We start from the raw sequence: 12,909 nt of genomic DNA on the forward strand, positions 1-12,909 counted from the left end.
AGAGGGCGAGAGAATGAGATTAGTTATGAGGGGTGGGGTGGGGGGGAAACATGTGGTCTACTGGCGAACAATACACATCAACAAGAACAAGATTAACAACAACGTCTGTGACTGTGTTGTCTGTCTGCCTTGTCTGTTTCAAGAAACATTATTTGTCATTTACTTTCTATATACTGTATTAGTATAAACTGTATCTCTATGTACTGCATTTCAATATACATGTTTCTAAATACTGTAACTCTGTATACTGTATTTCTACATACTGTATTTCTATATACTGCATCTCTATATACTGTATTTCTATATACTGTATCTCTTCCTGTGACTGTCCTCTTCTCCACTAATGGGGGTGAGACTCACATGCTCTAGTTGCACTGTCACAAGGAACATATATTTGGATTGATGAAACAAATGGTGAAGAACATGGATATAATAAATATCTAAAGCAAAAATCAAATACACAAACCTAAAATCTGAACAAGCTAGCATCTTACCAGTTACATGCTACGCATTGTGTTGTAAAAATGAGCAAATAGTTACACAAAGAATATATAAATATAAAGTGTTGGTCCCATGTTACACGAGCTGAAATGTTCCACACACAGAAACAGTAGCTTGTTCATTTATTTGATTAATTAATTGAACCAATTAATATGAACTTTAATGCAGTCAAATCTTTAAATTTTCTCCATATTGCGTTGATATTTTTGAGTGTAGAACAAAGAACTGAAATGATGATTAGGTGGTTGTGATATTGTCTCCTCGGTATGTCTCTCCACACATTTTTAGACATTCTACCATTGTATAATTGTGTTCATTATTCATAGTGTCAAACACAACAACAAAAACAACAACAGCAAAAACAACAACAACACCCACAACGTTCTCCATCTCATCATCATCACCATCATCATCATCATCAGTCAACAGATCTGGTAAATGAACCAATTAAAATGTCTTAGTATCTCTGATCTGACAGACTGGTTGATGTTTCATGTATCAGCATGGTTAGGTCTAATGATCGTGTGTGTGTGTGTGTGTTTGTCTGTGTGTGGGTGAGTAACTGTAATATGAGTGTGTATGTGTATGCTACCTTCAGAAGAATTTCTCCAATCGGCGTTGCTCCAGTTGAATTACTTAAGGCCAGACAGTTCTTTTCCATCACAGACTGCAGACATGATAGGCCTGGAACCGCCTGGAAGACATCGAGGGAATTAATTAGAAGTGGAGTGGGAGGGAAAGAGAGAAGGGTGAGGAGAGAGGGAGGGGGGGGAGAGAGAGAGGGGGCAGGAGTGAGAAAAAAAGAGAGTAAAATGCTAGATTGACTTATCCTAGTTTGTACAATGTTTTCCATTGCGTTTCAATGCATATTCTGTGCCAGTCAAACACGGGACAATTTAGTGATATGAGTGCTCGGCACAGAAACTTGATTCAGTTCAAACACAATTGTCTTCACATCTCCGGAATGGTTCTCTATCGAAAATGTGCGGCAGCGCTACGCCGGAACGGCGTGTCTTGAACAGTCAGTGTCTGAAAGTATACACAACAAAGTAATCAAGCATCTCGAGTCTTCTTCTGTGTGTGTGTGTGTGTTTCAGATACTCTTGGGGTCGTCTTGCTCTGTGTGAGTCTGGTTGTGTTACTGCTGGTGATCAGTCTGCCAGTAGTCAGCAGATGGAAAGCCAACAAGAGAACAGGTGAGATACACACACACACACACCCACACACAGACACACACACACAGACACACACACAGACGTCTCTTCATAACACATTGGCGGAACAGCCGCTGATAAACACTCACACACACGTCATAAAAACGTCTGCATTGTCTTTTAGTACACCTAGTTGTCATTTCAAAGAAGGTCCATTGGCATTACAGTACATTACAGTGCATTACATTACTTTACAGTACATTACAGTGCATTACAGTACATTACAGTACATTACAGTGCATTACAGTACATTACAGTGCATTACAGTACATTGCAATACATTGCAGTACATTACAGTACATTACAGTGCATTACAGTACATTGCAATACATTGCAGTACATTACAGTACATTGCAATACATTGCAGTACATTACAGTACAGTACAGTTCATTACAGTGCATATATTAGTGTAAAGGTTTTCCTTTGTCCAATGGCGTCATGCCAAACAATCCTGAAGATAATGGTGACCAACTTCTCATGAATTATTATCACATCGCCATGAAATGGTGTGGATTGCAATTTCTGCTCCGTCCGGCACCATTATTTCTCCATGGAATCGCTGTTTATGATGCAGCATCTGTGGTGGATTAGATGAGGTGACCAGGCACAATGTCCTTTCAGTTCAACAGAATTATTTTCTAATAGACAAAATTGCTGGTTTACCGGGAGATCAGCAGGTGTCATGGTAAGGTAACACTCAACATAAGACAACAACTATGTCATAACATGTTATAACAGCTGACAAAAATATTAAGTGTCCCTAATGTGTGGACTAGGAATACAGATGTGTGGGCCTGGAACATTTCTGGGATCTGGTATCACAGCTCATGAAGCATGGGACCAAGAATTCACATGTAGAATTTATATTATGGTTCAGTGTAGTAGCTGTGTTTATCAATTCACATGTAGCATTTATATTGTGGTTCAGTGTAGTAGCTGTGTTTATCAATTCACATGTAGCATTTATATTATGGTTCTGTGTAGTAGCTGTGTTTATCAATTCACATGTAGCATTTATATTATGGTTCAGTGTAGTAGCTGTGTTTATCAATTCACATGTAGCATTTATATTATGGTTCAGTGTAGTAGCTGTGTTTATCAATTCACATGTAGCATTTATATTATGGTTCAGTGTAGTAGCTGTGTTTATCAATTCACATGTAGCATTTATATTATGGTTCAGTGTAGTAGCTGTGTTTATCAATTCACATGTAGCATTTATATTGTGGTTCAGTGTAGTAGCTGTGTTTATCAATTCACATGTAGCATTTATATTATGGTTCAGTGTAGTAGCTGTGTTTATCAATTCACATGTAGCATTTATATTATGGTTCAGTGTAGTAGCTGTGTTTATCAATTCACATGTAGCATTTATATTATGGTTCAGTGTAGTAGCTGTGTTTATCAATTCACATGTAGCATTTATATTATGGTTCAGTGTAGTAGCTGTGTTTATCAATTCACATGTAGCATTTATATTATGGTTCAGTGTAGTAGCTGTGTTTATCAATTCACATGTAGCATTTATATTGTGGTTCAGTGTAGTAGCTGTGTTTATCAATTCACATGTAGCATTTATATTATGGTTCAGTGTAGTAGCTGTGTTTATCAATTCACATGTAGCATTTATATTATGGTTCAGTGTAGTAGCTGTGTTTATCAATTCACATGTAGCATTTATATTGTGGTTCAGTGTAGTAGCTGTGTTTATCAATTCACATGTAGCATTTATATTATGGTTCAGTGTAGTAGCTGTGTTTATCAATTCACATGTAGCATTTATATTGTGGTTCAGTGTAGTAGCTGTGTTTATCAATTCACATGTAGCATTTATATTATGGTTCAGTGTAGTAGCTGTGTTTATCAATTCACATGTAGCATTTATATTATGGTTCAGTGTAGTAGCTGTGTTTATCAATTCACATGTAGCATTTATATTATGGTTCAGTGTAGTAGCTGTGTTTATCAATTCACATGTAGCATTTATATTATGGTTCAGTGTAGTAGCTGTGTTTATCAATTCACATGTAGCATTGATATTATGGTTCAGTGTAGTAGCTGTGTTTATCCAGGGTTTTGACCTCTCCTCTTTATAATTGTACCCATATGGAATTCAGATGTGTGTCTGGTGACTGTCGTTGGTGACATGGATGAATGCAGGAGCAGATTTCAGGGGCAGTACAGACATTATCTTTGGGGTTGATACTCATGTGATTCCTACAGTCATGATGCTTCCTGACTCATAAAGTATATTTGGTTATTCAAATAAAGTGAATGTTAAATAATGAGATATCAAGTTAAAATTAGGACGGATGCAGTAGCAGATTCCTTCATATAAAGTGTTAGCCATGGTATTATTGTCATATCATCGCTGTGTTTCAATGTGAGTGATGTCATATCATCCCTGTGTATTTCCATGTGAGTGATGTCATATTGTCCCTGTGTGTTTCTAAATCAGTGATGTCATATTGTCCCTTTGTTTTTCTATATGAGTGATATCATATTGTCCCTGTGTGTTTCTGTGTGAGTGATGTCATATTGTCTCGGTGTGTTTCCATGTGAGTGATGTCATATTGTCTCCATGTGTTTATTTGTGAGTGATGTGAGTGATGTATGTTTGTGTTTTGATCCACAGCTTTCCCCTCAGCACAAAGGGTGAGCTCAGACACTGGGGTCAACGAAGAGGTCAGTGTGTGTGTATGTGTATGTATGTATGTATGTATGTATGTATGTATGTATGTATGTATGCGTGTGTGTATGTGTGTGTGTGTGTGTCCTTATATGTATGTATGAACCAGTTTGGTCTTTGTGGATATCAACAATCCATGGTAAACAATTTCAGGTGTTTGGGAAATTTGACCAAGAAGGTTAAGTTACACATGGGGTTATTATTTAAATCAGAATCAGGGTTTTCTGCCAGAGGGTTTGGGTTAGGGGTCCGAGTTAAAGTTAAGTTTGGGAATTCAAGAATTCTCATTAGATTGTAAAGTAAAACAAATGTAGTGGTTTCCCACGTCTTTCCCCTCCTCTGCTTCTGCCTCCTCCCTCTTGCTTCTCCTGACCATCTCCTCAATCTTCTCCTCCAACCTCTCTGCATCCTGCCCAGAGTTCTCATGGTGAGGGTTACTATGAAGAGATACAGGAGCGCCCCCAGCAGTCCGAAACAGGCGGTACGATCACCACCATCTACAGCACCCCCTACCATCCCATAAACCCCTCTGACTCGCAATACTACGCCAACGTTGACTTCCAGAGAGACCCTGGCAACCCCAGTGAAGCCACCATCGCCATTATTAAAGATGGCACCTGCCCCAGTGAAGCCACCACCGCCATGATTAAAGATGGCACCTGCCCCAGTGAAGCCACCACCGCCATGATTAAAGATGGCACTTGCTCCTGTGACTATGCTAACATGTTTACATAAACAAGAACACACATAAGATTAGATGGTCCTTCTCTCGCCTTCACCACTCACACAAAGCTGTCAACTATAATTCTCAGTAAACTGTTTATTCAGTGTAATCTATTAGTGACACAGTTATGTTGCAGAGAGTGTCAAAGAATCCCCTTTTGATGTTTTTGTTTCTTTAGGATCTGTGTATCCATTGTCATTTATTGTGTACATGTTTAAAACAAGCACATCATACTGAACATTTTATCTCCCTTTTATTTTTCATTCCATCACTTTTCATTTCTTATGGTTTCGATTTTCTGGATAGGATTTTTAACTGAATTAGCGTTACATCGTGGATTTCGTTGTTGAGTCTACAGTAACCAACTAAATAGACAACTGCTGCTGATGTTAAAGTGCTGTGTCAAGGGGCGCCGTATAGGAGGAAGAAGTTAGAACAATTCCAAGGGCCCATGACTGACAGGGGCCCCAAAAAATAGCTAACAGCTGCTCAGAGGGGGCCCAATATTCCTGGCGGCGCCCCTGGCTGTGTATATTCTGCTTTACTTTTTGTTTGGTTATATAATCACTTAAATATTTTTCTTCTTAACTCTCGTTACTTCTGACCTAGTCTAAAATCAAATATACTCTGGATTTAGCCCAGAGAAATTTATTTATTATTCCAATTGGACTCTTAATATCTCACCCGGCACAGCCAGAAGAGGACTGGTCACCCCTCTGAGCCTGGGTCCTCTCTAGGTTTCTTCCTAAAATTCGACCTTCTTAGGGAGTTTTTCCTAGCCACTGAAATTCAACACTACTGTTGTTTGCTCCTTGGGGTTTAAGGCCGGGTGTCTCTGTAAAGCACTTTGTGACAACTGCTGTTGTAAAAAGCGCTTTATAAATACATTTTGATTGATTGATTGATTGCGCAGGATGACGCTGTGTTGTTCGGTGCATTTGACAAATAAACCTTGAAACTTGAGAGAGCTGGTTAATGTTGAGTCGACAGGTTCTGGGACCCGAACACCCAGCATTCTTCAGAAGAAACAAAAACCCTGGAGTACTGTATCATGAGATTTCATCGATGTGATGTGTTGGCCACGCCCACCTCGTTAGAGACTCCACCCACTGTTAGGGGAACCTGCGATAGGTTCTAATCCGTGGTCACCCATTGCTATAACTATTTCCACAATTTATTCATTTGAAAAAGGAATTATATTAATTAGAAAATATCCAGAAACTAGGCTTCCACATAAATGTGTGTAAAATTGGGGTGTCAAATCCACAGCCATTAGTAGTGAATCGCCAGGAAATTCATCGACAGTATTCATGAGTAATCAAATGATTGTTAATTCATACAAAGGAAACAGCAATAACAAGCTCTCAGCAAGTATAGCAAACTATAAGAAGGGTGATTAAGGACACTGTCTGCTCTGTTTGGAGATGTATTCATGCTCTGTCACCACACCAGACCCTCAGAGGAAGAGAAATACTGGAATCAGCGCCCCCCAGTGGCAGAATGAATGTTCTCTGACTGCAGTCGCTGTCTTTTTACTTTGTCATGAGGAAACAGAGAAGTAATTGGTAGAGGGAGGAGCTATCAGAAAGAATATAAGGTAAGATGATTTGAACTACTGGAGAAATAGATACAGACAGTGAAATACATGTTGTATGTGTATGAAAGGATGAAAAGTGACAGATCAGGTGGCAGAATAGACTATAGAAAGTCACATTAACATTCCAGTTCTTATGAGTAGAGAGAGAGCACAGAGCATTATAGAGAACATTATAAATATCCAGATCCAGAGACAACAACCTGGAGAGAATCTGTGAACATCAGAACACAACAAGATGAAGATCCTGCTGATATTCATCCTCCTCGCCTTTATGACAGGTAACAAGCTTGTTATAACATTCTGTAACAGTGTTGTAACACCCAGTTCTAATAACGGCAGTTGCATAAGATAGGGGAACACTAATAGGTATGTGCGAAAGTTGTATTGATGACACTGGTGTAGGGACTTTACTAAAGCCATAGACGGCTGTGTTACAAAACATGTCACTTTGAAAGAGAGTCTTGTGATTACGAATGAGACCATGGAACTCTACTCTTTTTGAGTGTGCAAGTGTGTTCGAGTCTGTGCGTGTGATCCAGGTCTCTGTTAACATGTGGGGCAAAACCTTTTCCGCACAGAATTATGTTTTGTTACACGTTGCTGGGACTCTGGCATCCAGAAGGGTCCGTTTCTGTCTCAGGGTGAAAGGTACCATCGAGGTGTTTGAATTGAGGTCAGTCGGGGTCCCCTGGAAGGCAAAGTGGTGATGTCACTGCCTCGAAGTGAGCTGCATCACTAAGAGGCCGGGGTTCAAATCCGTCATGAGAGACAGCCCGGTATCCCCGGTGCAATTGGCCGACACCTTCCGGGTTTGGGGGGGTTATCAAACTGGCCTGGCCTCGGCACACACTAGCAACTCCTTGTTGCAGTCTGAGTACCTGCGAGCTCAGTCGAGGTGTTTCAGGACACACATATCATGACAATTTCTGTCCAAGGTTGGGGAAAATAGATGTATAAAAATAGGTGTTAATTTTAGGTTTGGTCAATACAATTAGGTTTAGAGTTGGATGTTAGGGCTGGGTTAAGTTTAAACATAAAGCATAGGTTACTGAGATTAAGGTTAGGGTTAGGATTATAGTTAAGTTTTGGGCAAACAGATTTTTGCTTTTCTGGTCCACATCAGGATTAAATGTGTATGTGTCTGTGTGTGTCTGATGCCTGATGTCACTGGTGTAGGAACGCTAACAGCATGACAGTACAGGTTAAACTAATCCTCGATAAATATATAAATTGTGTTTTCACATTGTTCGGTTGACAGGTGCTGTGACCTCAGTCGCACTGATGTGTTTCTCTGGAACTGTCACCAACTGTCTTTTAAAAATTTCTGATCAGTACATTTGCATTAAGTTAAATGGCAAATGTATGAATATAATAGGAATTGTAAATCGGACCTGTGGAGACAGTGAGACGTCAGCATTTGACAATAACCCCACGGTGGAGCTGGAAATGACGCAACCACCGTCATCACCACCACCGTCATCACCGCCACCACCGTCATCACCTTCATCACCGTCATCACCGCCATCACCGTCACCACCGTCACCAACGTCACCACCGTCACCACCGTCACCAACGTCATCACCGTCACCACCGTCACCACCGTCACCACCGTCTCCACCGTCATCACCGTCACCACCGTCACCACCGTCACCAACGTCATCACCGTCACCAACGTCATCACCGTCACCACCGTCATCACCGTCACCACCGTCACCACCGTCACCAACGTCATCACCGTCACCACCGTCACCACCGTCACCACCGTCTCCACCGTCATCACCGTCACCACCGTCACCACCGTCACCAACGTCATCACCGTCACCACCGTCATCACCGTCACCACCGTCATCACCGTCACCACCGTCACCACCGTCACCAACGTCATCACCGTCACCACCGTCACCACCGTCACCAACGTCTCCACTGTCATCACCGTTATCAACTTCATCACCGTCACCACTGTCACCACCGTCACCACCGTCACCACTGTCACCACCGTCACCACTGTCATCACCGTTATCAACTTCATCACCGTCACCACTGTCACCACCGTCACCACTGTCACCACCGTCACCACTGTCACCACCGTCACCACTGTCACCACTGTCACCACTGTCATCACCGTCACCACCGTCACCATCGTCACCACCGTCACCATCGTCACCACCGTCACCACCATCACCACCGTCACCTGCCACACCTGGTAAATATACTAAAGTCATTAAAATGTCTCGGTGTATTTGATCTGAATTCAATATCTCAGCGCTGTCCGGTCTACTGATCGTGTGTGTGTGTGTGTGTGTGTTTCAGATGCAGGTATCATCTTGGTGTGTGTGAGTCTGGTTTTGTTTCTGCTGGTGGTCAGTCTGCTAATAGTCTGCAAATGGAAACACAAGAAGAGAACTGGTGAGACACACACACACACAAACACACACACACACACACACACACACACACAAACACACACACACAGACACACATACAAACAAACACACACAAACAAACACACACACAGACACACAAACACACACACACACAGACACACAAACAAACACACACACACACACACAAAAACACACACAGACACACAAAAGCACACACACACACAGACACACACACAAACACACAAACACACACACAGATAAACACACACACAGACACAAAAAAAAAACACACACACACATCTCCTCAGCCCCCAGGCTGAACACAGACAATGGGACATTCACAGCGACAGACACACACTCTCCCAAAAGCAATAACATTTAATGCAAAGTTTTCCATTTGAAATAAACAATTTGCATGCGGTAGCCACACCACTGTTCCTGGCTGAAAGACAGTGGCATTGTTCTTCCTGGTTGATGACAAGAGGAACCAATAAATAATAAAGAATACTCAACCTACTTACCTGAAAATACCCACCTGAGGAAGGATTTTGGATGTGCCCGAGCATCCTTAATGTACATACTGGAAAAGTTTAGCTTAAAATTCAAAACATGTAAATTGTGAGGGAACTGTCCCCTAACCTAACACTATCCCCTAACCCTAACCCTCACTTTAAATAGAGTCCCCAAAGTGTGTCTCTATAGGTTATCTACTGACTATCATTAACTATCTACCAACCCTAACCCTCAACCTAACCTCAACCTTTATCCTAACCGTAACCCTTATTTTAAACCTTCTCCTAAACCTAAACCCTTACTATAAGGATTCTTCTAGACCTAACCCTTACTCTAAACCTTCTTCTAATCATAGCAAGAAGCTGCTTATCAGCAGGTAGTTTGTTGTACGTATGTTGATAGTATTACTGTCTATGTTAATCAGGACACAAACAAGTGTGGCCCTACATTATCCTTTAGAACCAACTCCTCATTTCTCCTCATCGGGAAATTGACCGCCTGTCATGCGTGGTCTCAACAGCCCCCGTTCTCATAACCACCAGCAACGTTCTAGGATGACAATGTTTGAGGAATCTTTTGTTTGACTATGTGGTGTTATTATGATCCTCTGAGGTCAATGCCTAAACGGAAATCAATTTCCCTCTCCCAACTCTTGCTGTTTTGGAGGTTAAGCAAATCCAATGGAATTCATCCACCAGGAAATTCTCCTGAAATTCAGGAGAATGAGATAATCATCTAGAACTAAAATCTAGTTCCTTTGAAATGTTCACCCAGGAATGGGATTTTTTTAACGTTATCATGCAACGGGGCGAATTTAACACATATTTCTGTTTTTCTGTTGCCGTTCATCTAGTGGTCAATGTTCATTGTAACTGTGTCAGTGTGTTTGAATGTGAGTGATGTCATATTGGCTCTGTGTGTTTCTATGAGTGATGTCATATTGTCCCTGTGTGTTTCTATGAGTGATGTCATATTGTCCCTGTGTGTTTGTGTGAGTGATGTCATATTGTCCCTGTGTGTTTCTAAATGAGTGATGTCATATTGTCCCTGTGTGTTTCTAAATGAGTGATGTCATATTGTCCCTGTGTGTTTCTAAATGAGTGATATCATATTGTCCCTGTGTGTTTCTATAAGTGAATTCCTATATTCTCTGAGTGTTTCTATGAGTGATGTCATATTGTCCCTGTGTATTTCTATGATTGATGTCATATGTGTGTGTGTGTGTTGTGTTTCACAGCTGTTTCCTCAGCCATTTGGGTGAACAAAGACACTGAAGTCTACGAAGAGGTCAGTGTGTGTGTGTGTGTGTACGCTAACAGCCCAGCATTTCGAATATCTGACCAGAAATCAAACGGTTGCTAGATAGATTTCCTGGCGGGGCAACTTGACATTTTCAGTTTTGTCTTTGAGTACAGAGAGTAACTCCAACACCCAACGCTCATCCAGGCAGTCCACCTCACCTCTCCAATTTGGATCCATAAAATGGGGTTAACTGTGGAAATAGGCTCTGTCTCAATTACTTCCTACCTCCCCTCTTTTCTCCTCTTACCTCCCTCAGTGTTGTCATGGCGGTGGTGACAATCAAGAGATAAAGGAACGCCCCCAAAAATCAGACGCACGTGACGCGCCCACCGCCATCAGCGCCACTGCCGACTTACCCAGAAACCCCTCTGGCTCTCTCCACTACGCCAGTGTCAACTTCCACAAGGACCCCAGCTGCCCCAATGAAGCCACCACCACCATCAGTAAAGAGGACACATCCTCCTGTGACTATGCTACTGTGAATGTTGATCAAAGCCTCACCTACCCTACTGTCAATCATCCTCAAATCTCCTCTGAGGCTCCTCCCATCTACTACAGAGTTGTCCAACCCAAAGACACCTGATTTACAGACAGAAAATCCCACTGATCAACACTATTACACTACTTTAAGGTAGAAGTACACTGACCTTAACACTGATGAACACTATAACACTACCATTAAGACTACCCTGGATGTAGACTGACTTTTACACTGATAAACACTATAAACCTACCATTAACAGTACTGTAGATTTAGACTGTGTTTTACACTAATAGATACTATAACACCACCATTAACACTACTGTAGATTTAGACTGTGTTTTACACTAATAGATACTATAACACCACCATTAACACTACTGTAGATTTAGACTGTGTTTTACACTAATAGATACTATAACACCACCATTAACCCTACTGTAGATTTAGACTGTGTTTTACACTAATAGATAGATTTAGACTGTGTTTTACACTAATAGATACTATAACACCACCATTAACACAAGAACTAGACTGAGCTTTACACTGTTCTATATTTTATTTGTGAGTGAAATTGTGAACTTTCAGTAAGAAATCCTGAAATAATGTACTTCCATGTTCATATATCTTGTGAAACATATCTTTCCGGCAAGACATTTTGCTCATATGTTTGAAAATGTGTGCATTTCTATGGTATATCATTTCTACGGCTATAATAGCCATGGAATTTCCCTTACAGACGTGAAGAGACATGCAGGAGATTTGGTGAGGGAACTGTCGTAATGATATTGTTTGTCTCAAAGTATAGGTGCAAACACTTGCCAACTGGCTTCCTCATCATCAACTCATTTACATTTTAGTCTTTTGGCAGATGCGCAAATCCAGAGCAACTTGCAGATGTGAATAAATACAGAGTGCCAGCTCTAGCCTTTTAGGGGATCTAAGTAAAAAAAAGATTGGGGGCCCCCTGGTGGTCCAGGGCCCTGAGCAAATGCTCATGATTCGGATTGGTTTTGTAATGGTCCCACTTTGCACACAAAATCTTATGTTTCTCTGACCTATGCTAGATTAATAAAAATTTTAGTGAACGACAGAGATTGGGGCCTACATAGAACATTATATCTTTAGACATATAATCTGAACATTGAATAAATAATTAAAAAAGAATATGCAGCACTTACTGTTTAAAAAGATATATGTAGATAGAGACCCTCTAGTGGTAGAATGACTATGTTACCCTCTATAGATAGAGACCCTCTAGTGGTAGAATGACTCTGTTACTCTCCTCTATAGATAGAGACCCTCTAGTGGTAGAAGGACTCTGTTACTCTCCTCTTTAGATAGAGACCCTCTAGTGGTAGAATGACTCTGTTACTCTCCTCTATAGATAGAGACCCTCTAGTGGTAGAATTACTCTCTTACTTTCCTCTATAGATAGAGACCCTCTAGTGGTAGAATGACTATGTTACCCTCTATAGATAGAGACCCTCTAGTGGTAGAATG

The 12,909-nt window shown here is 41.0% G+C and overlaps 1 long non-coding RNA gene across 1 annotated transcript; it reads left to right on the forward strand.

Annotated features, from left to right (window-relative positions):
* The first annotated feature begins 1,302 nt into the window (after positions 1-1,302).
* On the forward strand, positions 1,303-5,680 carry LOC117594858. Its single transcript, XR_004576119.1, has 3 exons — positions 1,303-1,697; positions 4,352-4,401; positions 4,823-5,680. It is a non-coding gene; the product is annotated as an uncharacterized LOC117594858 (long non-coding RNA).
* The last annotated feature ends 7,229 nt before the right edge of the window (positions 5,681-12,909 follow it).

Source organism: Esox lucius, chromosome 9, assembly GCF_011004845.1.
Source record: "Esox lucius isolate fEsoLuc1 chromosome 9, fEsoLuc1.pri, whole genome shotgun sequence".
In the NCBI taxonomy this organism is placed as follows: Eukaryota; Metazoa; Chordata; class Actinopteri; order Esociformes; family Esocidae; genus Esox; species Esox lucius.